The sequence below is a fragment of the Miscanthus floridulus genome, chromosome 3 (assembly GCF_019320115.1).
Source record: "Miscanthus floridulus cultivar M001 chromosome 3, ASM1932011v1, whole genome shotgun sequence".
NCBI classification, from domain to species: Eukaryota; Viridiplantae; Streptophyta; class Magnoliopsida; order Poales; family Poaceae; genus Miscanthus; species Miscanthus floridulus.
This window is the reverse complement of record NC_089582.1, coordinates 9,909,681-9,927,442: the sequence shown is the minus strand read 5'-3', so window position 1 is coordinate 9,927,442 and position 17,762 is coordinate 9,909,681. Positions and strand designations below refer to the sequence as shown.

The following is a 17,762-nucleotide window of genomic DNA, read 5'->3' as shown; positions in this document are numbered from 1 at the left end:
CGAGTACCCTCTGGGAGACATCATTCGCAATAAGGACGCAAATGGGCGCATCGTCAAATGGGCAATGGAGCTATGCCCTTTCTTCTTGGAATTTGCAAGCCGTACTACAATCAAGTCTCAGACACTTGTCGATTTCATCATCGAGTGGGCAGACTTAAGCACGCCTGCCTCTCAGGGGCCCGATGAGTATTGGAAGATGTACTTCGATGGCTCTCTCAACATTGACGGCGCAGGAGCAGGAGTTCTTTTCGTGTCACCATCCAAGGAGCAGCTCCGGTACGTCCTCAGGATTTATTTCCCAGCATCTAATAACGTCGCCGAGTATGAAGCATGCCTATATTGTTTGCGCATTGCGGTCGAGCTTGGTGTTAAACGTCTCTATGTCTATGGAGATTCGGCTCTGGTCATCGACCAACTCAACAAGGACTGGGACACGACCAGCGAAAAGATGGATGCATACTGCAAATCAATCAGAAAGCTAGAAGGTAAGTTCTATGGCATCGAGTACACACACGTGGTCCAGGACAAAAATCAAGCAGCAGATGCGCTGTCAAAGTTAGGATCATCCCGAGCCAAAGTCCCACATGGCATTTTTGTCCAAGACCTGCTCACGCCTTCCATCGAAGGGGAAGATCCCACGGTCGACAAGCCTCTAGACCAGCAATTGGTGGCTACGGTTCCGACGTCGAGCACCACCGAGACACCTCCGACCACTCATGAGCCCAACTAGAGAGTACCTTTCATCAAGTACCTAACAGACGGCAGCGGTTACACTGATCGGACAGAAAATGAGCGCCTGATGCGTCGCAGTAAGCAGTATCTGCTCATCGATGGCAAGTTATGGCGTAAGAATGCGAAGGAGGAAATCTTGATGAAGTGTATAACCTAGGAGGATGGCGAACATCTCCTAGACCAAATCCACTCTGGCTCCTGCGGCAACCACGCGGCCTCGAGAATGCTGGTCGGCAAGGCTTTTCGAGCAGGGTTCTATTGGCCGTCAGCGGTAGCCGATGCAGAGAAGCTACTCCGCCACTGTGAGGGTTGTCAGTTCTTCGCCAAGAGAATCCACGTACCAGCACATGAGATCTAGACAATACCAGCCTCTTGGCTCTTCGCATGCTGGGGACTAGATATGATCGGGCCCTTCAAACCGGCTCCTAGGAAATTTACATGTGTCTTTGTGCTGATCGACAAATTTTCTAAGTGGATAGAGTACATGCCTCTGGTACAAGCATCCTTAGAAAAGGCTGCCACGTTCCTCGACCAGGTCATCCACCGCTTCGGCATACCCAACAGCATCATCACTGATATGGGTACTCAGTTCAACAGGAACGCTTTTTGGGACTTCTACGATGAAAGAAGCATAGTAGTAAAATACGTCTCGGTGGCACACCCTAGAGCTAATGGACAGGTCGAGTGGGCAAACGGTATGAATTTGGATGTATTGAAGAAGAGGATGTACAGAGAAAATGACAAAGCTCCCGGAAGATGGCTCAAAGAGTTACCAGCCATGGTCTAGGGCCTCAAAACTCAGCCCAGTCGTAACACTGGCGTCTCACCATACTTTATGGTTTACAACACTGAGGCAGTCCTCCCAGCAGATATAGCTTTTAGATCAGCATGGGTAGAGAACTTCGATGAAGGCAAGGTCAATGAAGTACGGGAGCTAGAAGTGAATAGTGCAGAAGAGAAGCGGCTCGATTCTTGCGTACGTACAGCCAAATACCTTACTGTTTTGTGTAGGTACTACAACAAGAATGTTAAAGAGTGGTTCTTCGTGGTCGGGGACCTGGTCCTGAAGTGGAAGACGAATCAGGCTGGTGTCCATAAACTCGCAACTCCATGGGAAGGGCCCTTCATGATCAAGGAAGTCACATGACCAACGTCTTACTGGTTAGCTCACCTGGATGGTATGGACATACCCAATTCATGGCACATCGACAAGCTTAGGCGTTTCTATGCTTAACTACTAAGATATGTACTCCTCTTGTACTTTCGATTTAATCCAATAAAGCTATTATGATTCCTCCGACCACTCTGATGTGTCACTTCGAATTTTACGGTTATTCTAACTCAGCCAGTCAAAGTCGACCACCATTCCTTTCTGGGTTTTTGGAGCAGGCCCTGTCTCTGGTTCCTCCCAACGCGTGCATGGGATCCGCTCTCTACGCTATGGGTGATCGGCAGGTCCCCCCTGGTTTGACTTGTCCGCGTCTACATGTGCATAGGTCACGCACCTCACACTCCGACCACATGGCAAACCAGGGCCGTACAAACTTTTTAGGATGACGTGTCGACTAAACTGGTACAACTAAATAGAACGCTAACATATTCTCACTTAGTTACACCAACACGAGTTTCAAGCTTAAATGCGTTTTATAGAGAACAAACAAGCTTATGATGATATACAGTTACGTTATTATAAGCTTGCCTGCAAAGGTACAAGTTTACAATAACACAACTACATCTTCTTCTACAGCATTAGCCTATCTTATTAGCTGGTCGGGGCAAGTGGCACCTGCTGCTCGCTGCTCCTGACATCTTGCTCGAGTCTTGGAGACTCTTGTACTGGTCGAGCTGAAGAAGATGGCCCCACCGATGCCTGGCTGGTCGAGACCGCAGGCTTCGCTGGTTGGCTCAAAACTGATGGCATTTCCAGCTGACTTGTTGATGGCATACCCTGTACAGGTGTTGTCCCGCCTCCACACAGGTTGATGTCGCCAATTATTTTTGTCGACAAGTTAAGCTGGGTCATCCGAAGCTCCTCAGCCTTGTCTGGATCTACCTCCTTCGGGTATCCAGCCTCCAGGCGCTTGAGATCGATCAAGGGGTAGTGAGCACGTACCATGCTTAGCACATGTGCGCCTATGTACTCACCTGTCTCCTTCACGAACTCTTGGAACCATCCCCATGCCTTTCGGCATCTGTCGACCAGTTCGAGCTGCGGCGTCCTTGGCACTTCCTCTATAAGCGCTGGGTCGATAAGGTTGAGGACCGGCAAAATGCCGGTTGCCACTTCCTGGCACCAGTTTTCCATGTGTCCTGATCCTCGGTGATCTCTAGGCACTGTGCCTTCCAGCCGTCACGATCTTTCATCACAGCTTCCAGATGCTTCTTGGTATTGACTTTTAAAACTGCAAACCGCGCAAGTCATTAAAACGTCATACCAAGACATAATAAAACGGGGAACAAAAGTGAGCAAGGTGGTCTGGAACACTTACTTTTCAGTTCCTCCTTCATCTTGGTTGTGTGGTCCTAGAGTTGCGACTGGTCGTGCGCTAGTTTCTTGTTGTCCTCCTTCAGGTGACCACACTCTACGACCACACGGCTATTCACCTCTTGGAGATGGACTACTTCGGCTTCTAAGCCTGTACTACAGCTGTTACTACCAACAATGCAACACCACATGTCATGCACTCATTATGATAAAGTGACAACTTACTTGTTTTTTCCTGCTCTTTGTTACTGAGCTGGACGACCAGGTTCTGGTTCTGTGCCTCTTGCTCCGTCCTCTCATGGTTGGCAGCTTCAAGTTGGTGGCGCAAGCGTTCCACTTTGGCCGCCAGTGCTTTATTGCTTGCTATGATCCCCTCAATCTGGTCGAAGCATTTCTTGCGGTACCTTGCGGTCTTCATTAAGTCCTGCATGCAAAAAGCTAAGTAAGACAATATTACTAGATGGCAAGATCAGGTGGTCAAGCAAAGCATACCTAGACTTCCATCACCAGTCGTTTCGCCGCCCGTTCAACTTTCATGGTCTCTTCGACCTCTGGGATTTCTTCATAAACAACCCATTGGTCGTTCCGCCAGCGCGACACATATACATGTTGTCGCATGTCCTGTGGATGGCCCAGGACCTCTTCTACTTCGTCTTCTTCAGCCTCTTCTTCAGGTACCGGTGCTGGCCTGGAGTTGGCAGCTTCTGCAATAACTATGGCTTTCCCACAGGCCTCAGCATCGATAAGCGTGCTCTGTGCTCTCGACTCCGGCCGCCGCTCATCGGTCTGACCCGTAACCCCTGGTGTTGAGGTGTCGCCATCCGCAAGATTGGTGCTTGGAGCACTGGTATTTAGCTCGGCTCTTCCCTCGACCACCTGCTCGGGGACTGTTGTCTGGCCGTTTGTCTGCTGAGGCTCCGGTGGACTTTCTGCTATAGGTTCCTCCATGGACAGCTGCTGGGCAGTTTTCTCTGACATTGCTGGCGGAGCCACACCGCTACCGGCTAGTTGGTCTAGATTTTTGGTGGACACTGACCTAATATATCCAAGATAAATTTAGAAGACAACAGTAATCAGTATAAATTGTAAGCTTACATCAAGGTTACAAGTACTTACATGGTGGAAGCACGGAATGATGTGGCGAAGGTGCGTCTCTTTGACCGTGCTTGCTCCACGTGCTCTGCGGGTGCCATCTGGTCTCCCTCTACGACCAGCACCGACACCGGGGCTTGGTGCTCGACCCCTTCGCCACTTGTCCTCCACGCCGCAGTAGTTGGCGATGCGAGTCCCACTGGCACGGAGGAGCCACCTTGCTCCATCAACTCCAGATGCCTCCTCCTCTTACGAGGGACGAGTCAAAAGATGTCTGCATCCTCTGTTTCATCGTCTGACAGTGTAAAGATCGCCTGACGACGCTTGCTGGCCGCCGGCTGCTTACCAGTAGCTTTGGCTGCTGCCTCCTCCCTAACTCCGAGCACGACCCAGTCGACGTCTTTGGTCCCGACGCTGGTATGGGTGGTTGGGCCGGCAACTTACGACCAATCTACACCAGGGGGTGGAGACATGAATATTGTTGCTCTATCTCGACCATTAATCTGGGAAACATAAAAGGAGATAACACAGTAAGTTTCTGTTACAACATAAAACTGCAGGTACAAGGCAAGATGATTTACCATTGGGGAAGGCTGGGTGAGCTTGAAAGCATGCTCGATGTCGCTTAATCTGACATAATTTGGATCAGCTAAGTTGAATAGCTCTTCAATCCTGGCTTTGACTTCGACCTTGTCAAGCGCCTCTTTCCTGGTCCTCGTTGGGTCTGCGCTACCTTGGTACTCGTAGCCGGGATGTACCCACCTCTGGCAGGGCTGGGTCCTTCGGCTGATGAAGTTCCCGACCATGCTCGGACCATCTAGTTTCCTCCATGGGATCATCCTAAGTAGTTCTAGGATTTGTTCCAGGTGCTCAGGCTTCTCCGACCAACTGGTCTTCTTCTCCGGAATGAACCCCACGTCGCACAACGTGATCATGTTTGGCTCTTCGTAGATGTAGAACCACTTCTTGTACCAGTCATCAAGCGACGTGTTCCAAGGGCAGTGCAGGTACTGGGCCTTCATCCCATCACAAAGATTGAGGTACACACCTCCGGCTATCTTCGATCCACCGCTTCCTTTCTTCCGTAGACAGAAAAGATGGCGAAAGAAGTCGAAATGGGGCTGGAAGCCACCATATGCTTTGCAAAGATGAATGAAGGTGGAGACAAGAAGAATCAAGCTGGGATGCAGATTGCAAATCCCAACCTCGTAATACAGACAGAGCCCCTGAAGGAAAGGGTGCACTGGAACTCCAAAACCCCGCTTGAAGAAATCTTCAAAACCCACAATCTCACCTAGTTGTGGATTAGGGTACCCCTTGCCCTCCGGCGCGCGCCATCCTATGAGTTCCTTATTATGGAGTACTCCCATGATGATGAGGTCTTCGAAGGTCTACTCGTTGCTTCTTGACTTTCACCACTCCTTCGCCTTGACTCCGACTTTCTTCTGGGCGTCACTCTTCGCCATGAGTCCGCCTTGGCTGGTGAAGGTGGATACGGGGGAGGGGTGATTGGTGATTATTTCGAAGGTATTAGGGTTGGCAAGAGGAAGAAGAAGGCTGCGGCGGCGAATGGTAATGGGGATTGATAAAAAGTAACTTCCTAGTTCTATATTATAAATAACCAAGAGTTCTGCCGTTTCGTCTACCCGAGATTCTTGGGAGACGTGCGCACGCGCCACAGATGGTTGTTTTCACAACCTCAAGATCTATGCCAATATATGTGCCTCTTCATTATCAGTGTATGCGCCTCTTCATTGCCAGCGAGAGGGCCCACACTGATGCACCTCCTTACAGGTGCCAAGCGACTGTTTGCTTGAAAGGACAAGAAGGCAGTATGACGTGCTATACCCGTCTGCTTTTTTGACCAGACGTGTCAGATTGGACTTGACAGAGTAAGAAGATAAATAAATATACCAAATAATAGTACAAGTGGCATTCGTTTCTTCGCTGCATGTCTCGCGCTCAGGGATGGTCCAGACCACTGTTGTGTTCAGGGACTGCCCAGACCACTACCAAGCTCGGGGACTGTCCAGACCACTACCGTACTCGGGGACTGCCCAGACCACTACCGTGCTCGGGGACTGCCCATACCACTACCATGCTCGGGGACTATCCAGACCACTACCGTGCTCGGGGACTGCTCCGACCACTACCATGCTCGAGGACTGTTCCAAAGAATGCTCGGCGACTGCTCTCCTTAGCTACATGTGATGTGTACTCACATACAGTCGAGAGGCATTTATTTGGACCTTGCTATAAGGCTTATTCTTCTCCTTCCAGCAAGCTCGGGGACTACATCGGTACGATGCACCTACCGGTGCATCTCGTATTGATTGTACGATGACTTGATTCTTAACTTTAGTGGAAATTCTTTTTAGACCCTGGCACCATGTGCCTACGTCACCTACTTCCAGGCTCGGGGACTAAGTGGGCACACTTCACCTTGCGGTGAATGTGTTTATTTTATCGACCCCTACGCTTTGACTGATTGCCAAGATTACTACTGTCCAAGGGTCACTTACATTTCTTACCAGAAATACAAGTGGGCACACTTGATAAGGAAAGAAATCTTTTTCTTTTTTCTTTAAGAGCACCATGCATTCTTCGGACAACCGGAATCTTCGGCTATAATCGTGGTCTACTGCTCTTAGTTCTGATCAGAATGCTGGCGCATTTGATTGGTCAATGTTTCAATCAGTTGGAGATGACATAAAGACGGATCGCATTAGTCGAAGGAGATCAAACGGCGTATCACAGCATAATACATGGTGCTCAGGGACTAGCTGTGGGGGTATTAACCCCTATACCCTTACGGCTAGGCTTGGGCCGGCCCAGATCAGGGGGTTCGGTCCACTAGAAGACGACGCGCGGCCCGACCAACCTATTCGGAGTCCCACACAAGGAGTCAAAGCAAATTTTGAGATCAAGCAAGATCCTAGTCGGTTAGAATAGGAATCCTTATCCGGCCACCTATGGCAATTGTAACTGGCTAGGATTAGTTTCTAGATCTGTAACCCTGCTCCCTGGACTATATAAGGCGGGCAGGGACCCCCTCTAAAAAACATCTTTCATTGACATACAACAATACAATCAGACGTAGGACGTAGGTATTATGCCTTCTTGGCGGCCGAACCTGGATAAAACCTCGTGTCTATTTTGCGTCACCATCTTGTTTGTGGCTTGCGCATCTGTCTGCCGATAATCTACTACCTTGGGCATACCCCTAGGTAGACTGCTAACCATATTTCGTCGACACCCGCCAACACAGTACAAGAGGTGCCAATCTAGGAGGTTGTTCCCACCTACTACAGGTTTGGTGTTAGGAGCGATGGCCAGTCGGGAGGCCTGTTGTTCACGGTTTACCTGTAAGTGCATTGATTTTTTATTTTCCTCAAACTTGATGCCACATTTGTGACTGACTATCCTATTCAATCAGGCATGGAATCATGTGGATGTAGGACCGACTGCTCTGTACATCTAGCAAGAAGTGGAGGTAGTTAGAGGGAACCCGAAGCGATGGTACAGCACGCTAGACGTTCTGACACAGCACGAGGTAACGACCACTTTGATATTGCTAGTTGGTGTTGTTGCTTTTTTATTATTCCAAAAACCTAACTGTAGTTACCTAACTTTTAGGTGAATTGGTATCCTTGGTCCAGATTCGAACTAGAGGGGTACCTGAGTCCTCGCACTGAGGAAGAGTCAGATGAGTTGCTTTTTAACGGGCCACTAATTTTCTTCCACGTGGTTGAGATGCACTACCCTATAAGGGTGTATAGGCAGTTCGGAAGATTATAGCCATGCCCACCACCGCTGTACACAACCAACAGAAAGTTACACGGGTGCGACAACTAAAACATAATAATTTAGCAGTCATGTGCATACATACAACCACTAACTTACGTTAAACTTGTAGGTACGATCAAAGGAACAGGTACAAGGAGAAAAATTGGGCCGTGATGCACGCCACGTTCATCCATGACTGGGACAGTCGGCAAAGGGTCCTAATCACCAAGATACCACCGCACGACCAACGCAACTTCGACCGCTACCTCCAATGGTTGCATAGGAGTACCTGCACACATATGCAGACCCCCTACACTAACAAGCCAATTGACGAGGACAAAGACGAGGATGACATCGCTAATGCATACAACGAGCCGACAAGGATAGAGACACAGCTTTAGAGAGCTCCGCTACAGAGATACGTGGTAAGAAATTTGAATTTCAATACAACTGCACGTCGGCGTTCTTATGAATTGTAGTGATACGAACTTAGCTCGCTTGTGTATGTAGGCATCATAGTTGACAAGTCTGTCCAACGAAGCAGCCGTGTGACTTCACGAGACCAGAGGGGAGCCGCACGACATTCTACACATCTTCGTCGATGTACATTCTATTCTCAAAGCCATGATAGTGGTTAAATGGTTCCCATGACTCATTTATCCGTGTTTTCTTTTTTTGCAGAAAGTGAGGAGGAGCTGCAAGAAGCTGGCATAGAAGCTCAGCTACGTGGATACTTCGTGGGAGATGCCCTATGATCTGGACCTGTCTAGTTCCTTATGCTTGAGCACTATGCCGACATGAGCAGGTTCCTCCGACACAACGGCTGGTGGGACCTCTTATGTTTGTACTCCTAGCAATGTAGGCAAGGGTCCTGTGGAGCAAGACGTTGAGGAGGATGAGGACGAGGACGAGGACAAGGACTACGATGAGATTGGGATGTCTCAGCTTGGTGATGCACCATTTCCTACACAGTTCGACGAACAGGTACTTGAAACAACCATTCGCCATATACGTCATAATTACTTGAACATTATAAGTAACGATACCTATATTGTAATTGCAGGGTCCTAGTTACACTCAGCAGTACCGCCAGGTGTACCGCTAGTGAGACCGTACCGACGTTGGGTTCACCCCTAACATGCACCCTTCACGTCCAAAGAGGCAGCGATGTCGGCGGTACCCATATACTCCTGGGTCGTAGGAGTTCTTTAGGATGACATGTCAAGTAATGTCGAACTTATGTATTGATGAACTTGTGTCATAGTTATGACTTGCTGAACTTATGCCGAATAGAGGTATTATCAAACTTACGATGAACTTGGGACGTGTATAAGTTAGTATTGCTGAACTTGTGTATTGATTGTCCTGTGCACTTAACCTTCCTGCTGACCTATTCGTTAAACTGACATGACGAAATAACTTGGCTCATGTGATAACATAACATAAGTGCCTTGTTTCATTTGCTGCCACTTTGTTCGCCGCGCCATGTCTGGGGGCACCAAACTAAAAGTAATATGCGTGTCATGTCTCGTGGGTAAAGTTTTATGGGATAACACAATGTCCGTTACAAAAATTAAATAGTGTTTGTTACATGGGTACAATACATAAATAGTTCAAATAAAACATAATGCAGCACCGAGAAAGTTCTACTACAATACAAACACCAAATCTAAAACATTAAACTAGCACACCTGTACCTCAGTCTAAAACATACTGAGTAAGCAACTCGTCATCCGAGTACCAGTCCTCTACCATAACCTCGTTTCTGTGGCTAGGCTCACCTACATTGCCCTGATCTACCTGTCGCCTATAGTAAGCTGCCTCCGCTTCACCTGCGGCCTCTGTGGCCTAAGTCAAGAATGCGTCCTCCTTCATCAGGCTCATGTGGCTAGGCTCACCTGCATTACCTTGATCTGTCTATCATCTGTAGTAAGCGTCCTCCGCTTCATCTATGGTATCTACGGCCTGAGTGAAGAACGTGTCATCATCATCCTCCGCCTGCAAGCCCGCCTCTGCTAGAGCGATGAGCTCGCTCAGTCTACTAGTGTCGTCCTCAGCCCCCTTCGCCTGCAAGCCTGCCTTAGCAAGAGCGATGAGATCGCTCAACTGGGCAGTGTCGTCCTCATCCTCGTCCCCATCATATGCCAACATAATCGGAGATTGAACGGTGTGACCAGCTCGCGTTCTATGCTCATCTAACTTCTTTTCCTTATACCTTGCATAGGCCACCTCTGCATCATGGTCCTCACTATATTCAATTCCTTCATGTATAAAATGCAACCAGTTAGCAACGCGATTATATTATATTTAAAATTAGGCAACAAAAATAAAAAGGCTTTTAAGCACTCACTGGCACATAATGCAACAACATGGTCATTCAAGACCTACATCTGTACTCTTGTCTCCTCCCTTGCCTCCTTACTTGCCCTCTCCTCCTCTAACGCCCTCCGTCTCTCTAATCCCCATTTGTCAAGCCCAACATCGACCAGGTTACAAATACCGCGCTGTCTAGCAAACTCACGCATCTTGTTTTTGTGATGTTTAACGAATAGGTTGACGTAGTTAGGTCCATATCCCCTCTTCCGTGCAATTACTTGCCTCCCCTTCAGTTCATCCAAGAACTTAACTTGACCATCATAACACTCCCACCTGCATTTCCTAGTGCTCTGTTCAAACAAAAAATTATGTCATATATGTCTTAGCAAAAGAAACAAAATACGATTTCATGTCTACCACAAAAATAACCAACCTCATCATAGTCAATCATATGGTCGCAATAATGGCCTATTCCAAGCTCCGAAGGGACTAGACCGTATTTGGATTTAAAACCATATTCGCACTTGACTGGAGGTGCTTTATAAATTAACCTTTCTTTCTTCTTTTCCTTTGCCTTTGGTGGCTTCGGCCATTGATTCTTAGGATCGTAGAGCAACTCATTGAAACGACACTTCGCAAATCCATAACGCTACAAGAGAATACATTAGTACACGCACACATATAGAGATAAACATTTAAACAGATACACTTTTCACTTACTTCGTGTTTGTTCGGACACACAAACTCCAACGTATTCTCAGGGTTTATCACAGCTCGATCTCCGCATTCGCACAGAGGAGGTTTCTCGAGTCGTCTAACTGCGGCTAGGTGCTTCTCCTTAGCCATCATTGGCGGAGGTTAGGGGGAGTGGAACCCACCGCCGGAAGTGCTCACGTGGATGTCTCCCTCTATGCCAAACGTTGAAAAGGAGGTACCTAGGGTCAAACTTGTCTGCACCGTCGATCCACTGAAAGAAAAAGCACCTCTCATGGGCCTACACAACAAGATTCCAATAAAATATTAGTAGCCTACTTCCACAAATGAAGAAAAAAAGATAGTGAAAATAATTACTTACATTAAAACGACTGCATGTGTAGAGCAACACGTCATTGTGTCTGGATGTCTCGATTGAAACACGTCGGTCGGGAAACCACAGTCACAGTTAGGGACAGGGAGGTCAGGAGGGACGGGGACATCTTTGCTAGACGCGTCGAGGTATAATTCTCGAGGACGACCCCGTTTTCGCCAAAACTCCTCCCGATACATTTCTTGCATCTAACAAAACGGTTGTAATTTAACAAACAAAAATCAAAACATCACAAATTAATGTCAATGAGAACCATTTGCATTACAACAAATAAAATATAACCTACACTTTGGTGCAAACTCTATCTTAGATACAAACATGAAAACTATATAAAAACTATACTTTGATTAGTAAAAAATAAAATTTGGTACATCTATAGTGTGTCCATATATTTATTCACATATAAAAGTAGAGATGCAAACTCAAACAAGCAAAATTCTTATAAAAATTGACCATAGAATACATGGTAATCATATCTAACTAACCAATTAACTTTAACATTGGTAATTCTAATCATTCAATCCAACGTTCTAACGAACTCATATTTTCCTCCATACCCTAACTACTCATTCAAATCCTTCGATCCACCGTTGAGGCCGAGGAAGAACTTCATTGGCTGAGGAGGACCTTTGAAAAGGTAGGGAGGGGGCCGGCAAGGGAGGGTGCGACCAGTGGCTGTCGGCGGCGGGCGCGTGAAAGGGAAAGAAAGGAATGGAGAGAGAGAACCGCGTCACGGGCCTTTACTGGGGTCTGCCGCGCCGTGCGCGATGGCGCGTCGGTGCCGTGTTGTGATATGTGGCGCGACAGAGCTGGGTCACGTCACCGGTCGCTGCCACGGTGGCAGCCTGGCCTCGCCGCCATACATAGCACGGTAGAGTGGTTTGGCCGCGCCATGTCAGTTGGCGCGTCTAAAAGTGTTAGTTAAAAAAAACAGTGTTAGTTTTAAAAAATAGTTTAAAAAAATGTGTTAAAAAAAGTCCTCCATCACCAATGCAACTGGTGCTAGAGTACACATGTACAAAGCGCGCAACAAGCTTCGGTGATGCAGTACGCGCAACCACTTGAAACATCAGCATCTGGATCCATTGCAAACCAAAGCAACGATTGCAAACATATTTTTGCAACGAATGGCATGTTCGTTTGGCTGGCTTTAAGCCAAGAGTGGCTGCTGTTTGATTGTTGCTGAAAAGATGAAAACAGCCAGCCAGTTGGTTGTGGCCCTCCAGCGCCATGCTCGAGCCTCCCCGTGGCCGCGGCGAAGCACAAGCAGATCGACCTCCTCGTTGCCGTCGCGGCGAAGGCGTGGAAGGCCTTGGCGAGCTGCATGTGGTCGACGGCCACGGCGGGGCGGCAGGGTCCCAGCTCCCAGGAGCAGCGGCGCGAGAGAGGAGGCGTGCTGGTTGAACTCCACGGTGCCGTTGCCGTTGCCGTCGGCGTCCATGGCGGCGATGAGCGCGTGGATCTCGTCCCCAGCGGCGGGGCGGAGGCCCAGGGAGCATAGCAGCGCCGCCAGCTCCAGCTTGGTGATGCTCCCGTCGCCGTCGAGGCTGAAACGGAGGAAGAGCTCCCTGAGCTGGCGCAGCTGCTCGTCGCGGAGCCACGCGCGCCCGCCGGGCGCTGGCGCCGGGGCCGGGGCCGGGGAGGGGCATGGACGCCGAGCGCTTCGTCTGGGCGGCGGTGGTGGCGGACATGGTCGCGGTCGCTGGCAGAATCCGTGGCGAGAGGAAAATGAGATAGGGATCGTCGGGACCTCTGCTTTCCGTTGAGGTGCGGTTTGGAAGATGTGCAGCATGTTCGCTGCGGTTTGGAAGATGTGCAGCATGTTCGCTTCTCGTAAATGATCGTAAATTTCTAGTTAGGAATAGTGTTTTTTTCTCATACCAAATTAGCCAGCAGTAAATAATCCACGATCGTTTACGGCCTCCCGAACAAGCTGGTGGTCCTTGCGTATGCGTAGCTTGTGCAGTTGGAACCGAGCTTGGGTGCCACCGATTTCGCTGGAGCCAATGTGCCTGCCTATCACGAATATAGTGCTACCCGCATGTAAGGCCTATTGACTCTTTTTACTGCTTCCTCTGTTTCTTAATATAAGGTATATAGATTTCTAATTTTTTTTAAATATAGGTACGTATCAGCTCCCACGTCGATTAGTTTGGAAACATTTTTACCGTACATAGTACATGCCCTAATCAATTCCTTAGATTTAGGAAGCAATCTGATTGAGAGAGAAGATGGCCTGATTTTCCTTTTTTTCTCAGTCTCACATCATTCCCCAAGCCTTGCGTTAATATTGGTGCTAAAAACTATATGGCTTATATTCAGGAACGGAGAAAGTAGTATTTTTGTTATGATGTACAGTACTCCCTACCACACAAGATGGAGTACGTATTTGACCATATATAGTCAATCGCGTATTCACATGTGTAAAACGTGCACCTTCTTAGAAACTCGACCGTGCTCTCCCTGCCACGAATGCAATTAATTTCGCAGTACTCACATCACATGTAAGGCCTGTTAGATTAATCGGACCTTGGAAAATTTGTCTACCTTACACAGCAGTTTCATATGACCATTAATTTTTTTTATATGTGGTTAATAGTGCAAGGGCATGCATGGAATGAAATTCCTTAATCTATACCTAATAATAAAGAGGCAAAATTCCTCTCCACCTATTTTTTTTGTCCAACCATCCCTTAACTATTGTGAATGTGGAAAAATGCCTATAACCCTTCTCTTTATATAACTAGGAATCCTAATCTAATTAGATCTCTCCAATTTCGTGTGAATAGGAATCTTAATCCAAATAGAAAAAATATAATAATATGGACAACTAAGAATCTTTATCCAATTAGATCTCTCCGACTCCGAGTAACTAGAATAGGAATTTTAATCTAAATACAAAAAATATAAAAATAGAAATCTAATAAAGAGGAAAGAAGGGTACAATTTCTTTGTTTAGTTTGTTTTGTGTTTCTTTTCACTTTTTTGATTTGTCCGTTTATACTTGTTTCGAGGTTTGTCCATTTTTACTTGTTCCGAGTACGTGTTACTTTACGTTTATTTGGACGCTTTTAACTTAGCTCCGAATATGTTCTGATTTTTTCATGGCTATTTTCTAGAGTACATTCCAATTTTTATCATGATTGTTTTCTACTTGGCTTCGAGTATGCTCAGATTTTTTTCTCATAGATGTTTTTGATAGTAGCTCGACTTTTCTGATTTTGTTTTTATTGTTTTATCCACCAAGATTTTTCGTGTTCTAATAAATATAATAAAAGTAAAACCAAACAATAAATAAGAGATCATATCCATTTTAATCTTTGACTCCTTAAGAAACAAAGTTTTTCTTTGTTTAGTTTCTTTTCTGTTTCTTTTCACTTTTTTCTGATTTGTCCGTTTATGCTTGTTTCGAGGTTTGTCCATTTTTACTTGTTCTGAGTACGTGTTATTTTACGTTTATTTGGACACATTTAACTTAGCTCCGAATATGTTTTGATTTTTTTCGTGGCTATTTTCTAAAGTACATTCCAATTTTTGTCATGACTGTTTTTTACTTGGCTTCGAGTATGCTCAGATATTTTTTTCTCATAGATGTTTTTGTCAGTAGCTTGACTTTTCTGATCTTGTTTTCATTATTTTATCCACTTGGATTTTTCGTGTTCTAATAAATATAATAAGAGTAAAAACAAACAATAAATAAGAGATCATCGGCCTGTTCGCTGGTTGATTTCTGGGCTGGTTTGGGCTGGCTGATGCTGGTTTATTGTGAGAGGAAAACACTGTTGGCTGACTGGTTTGGGCTGGCTGAAACCAACAAGCGAACAGGCTGCATATCCATTTTAATCTTTGACTCCTTAAGAAACAAAGTTTTTTACCACTAAGTTAATTTAATTTTTGACTCAAACTCATGACCCGTGCTACAACTCACTATCTATTAGATCACGTTGCAACGCATGGGCATGTTTACTAGTATTACTAAATTCTAGATTTAGGATATATGGTAACAATGTTTAGATTCATAGAAAAATATTTAAGATACAAAAGAATAATGTCCAAGGTTCAGGAAAAAATTATTCTACTAGGGGAACAATTAATATTTTAGGTTCACTATAAAATTTTAGTAGGGGCTTACACCCCTTCTATTCCATAAAAAAATATTTTAGGTCCACTAATAAAAATATCCAGGGTTCTCTAACTTCATGAGAAATTATGCATGGTGTTACAGGCAGAAACAACAAATGGGAATAGAAAATAAATAAAAAAAACAATGGTAGCTTTCAAAAAAAAAGAGAAAAAGGAACAAATCTTCACGAAAATGTTTTGGAAGAGAAATTTTGAAGAATTTTTCTAACTTCAAAAGGAATAAATGTTCCAGGTTATTTTAGGAAACACAATGTTCCAGCTATAACAAGAACAATGTTCTAACTTAAAAAATGTTATAGGTTTACGAGAACAATGTTCTAGGTTTGGAATAACAATATTCCGTAGAACAAAAATATTTTAGCTTCACGCGAAAGGCAAAATAGTCTGGCTTCACAATAAAATAATCTAACTTCACAATAAAATAAAAGTATTTTAGCTTCACAGTAAAATAAAAGTATTTTAGCTTCATAAAAAATTGTTCCATATCAAGAGAAGAGTGTGGAAAAAATTAAGTTAATAAATTAAGAAATAAAAAGTAAAGAAACAAAGAAGCGGCACGATTAGGCCTCTTGGAAAAGAAACGGGCTAATCTTGTAAAACAAGCCCACATGAGGTGCGGGTGTTTGCCAACTGAGCGGGCTAATCTTGTAAAAGAACTATAGCACATGTAAGAGCATTTCTACTAGCGCAAAAGGGCCTCTGGACTTTGGTCTAGGGCTTTCTGATGGGATGCTACCCACTAAGGTTTAAACCCTATGTCACATTTTTTGGGGAATTTTTAAAGCAATTTCTTTCTTTGCGTGCGGGCAAAACTTTTTATTTTATTTTTTCCCCAGCAATTTCTTTCTTTACGTGAGTGCAAAACTTCAGTTCATGATCTCTGAAAACCAAAATAAAAAAAGACCGAAAGAACCGATCGAAAATTTCGGTCATGACGGACTTCTTATATACTAGAAAACCTGGGCGCGGCATTTGCCGCGCTATATTCGATAACCATGTCATTTTATTGGCCTATGGTTAAATAATAGAATATTGAAGCTCGATAGGAAGCTCTAGGGTGTTAGATATCTTCTTTACAAAATGAAGGAGCAATACCGGATTGATGAAGACGTGAATCCATGAGCTTTAGTATGATTTATTGTATTTGTAGTAATTAAAATGTAGCTCATCTGAAATTGAGTATTTGGTGAAATTTAAGAAGATTTCTTGTCATGACCTACAATGAAGAATAAATATATGGCACGGCTGAGGTAACGATTATCAGAACTGGAGCTAATTTTGCTCCCAATATGTGACAACACAAACTAAATAGATTTATAGTGTTCAGCTGAATTGAGAGCCTACAACTTCGTATCTATATTTGAGTACTTGTATCTATATAAAACTCTTGATGAAAATTAGTATATACCTAGGAACTTGGTGCCAATTGCCAAACCACGAGTCAAAAATAGCATAGAGCCTTGCATAATGTGTATGTGATAGTAGATTAGAAAAGTAAATAAGGTATCCCACAACTTCATATAGGGGGTTGCTACACTGTAACAAAAACGACAAGGACCCTTGTGATTAATAAAGCGTATAAAAGATTAATAAAGCTAGCAACAATTCCGTCAAAAAATTAGTATGGATTTTCTGTACTTTTTTTAAAGAATGGATTTTCTGCATTACACACTGACGTTGCATTTTTAGGAGCAGTGCTTCAAACCTTTATGGAAAGCATCAACTACCAAGCTTGTCCCAAACGTGATATAATCACATGTTGACCTTGAGTGATCAAAACTGAACAAAGAAAAAAATGTTTATGATCCGAATCTTCCGAAGAGCAGCGGCAGCATGATGAACACCAAGAGAAGGCATTACGTGGCCATGCTGAGGAAGGGGTGTATTTATGAAGTATTTCGGGTTTTATTTCCAAGGGGAAAAGGGAGTATATGACATAGCCATAGTGTCATGGTGACATCATCAAGCTAGCAGCAGAGTAGAGAGCACGCGGCGGTCGTGGCACAGACACGATCGACCAGCTCTCGGCCGGGCGACGGGCGGCGTGCAGGAAGGCGGCGCAGGAGCTGCACACGCGCCTGGCCGGGCCAGGACCCAGGACCCGGAGGGCACCGGAGCTGC

At 45.4% G+C, this 17,762-nt stretch overlaps 1 pseudogene; it reads right to left on the bottom strand.

Moving 5' to 3' along the window:
* Nucleotides 1-12,500: 12,500 nt before the first annotated feature.
* Nucleotides 12,501-13,680, bottom strand: LOC136543119 (probable calcium-binding protein CML17; annotated as a pseudogene).
* Between the last annotated feature and the right edge of the window lie 4,082 nt (nucleotides 13,681-17,762).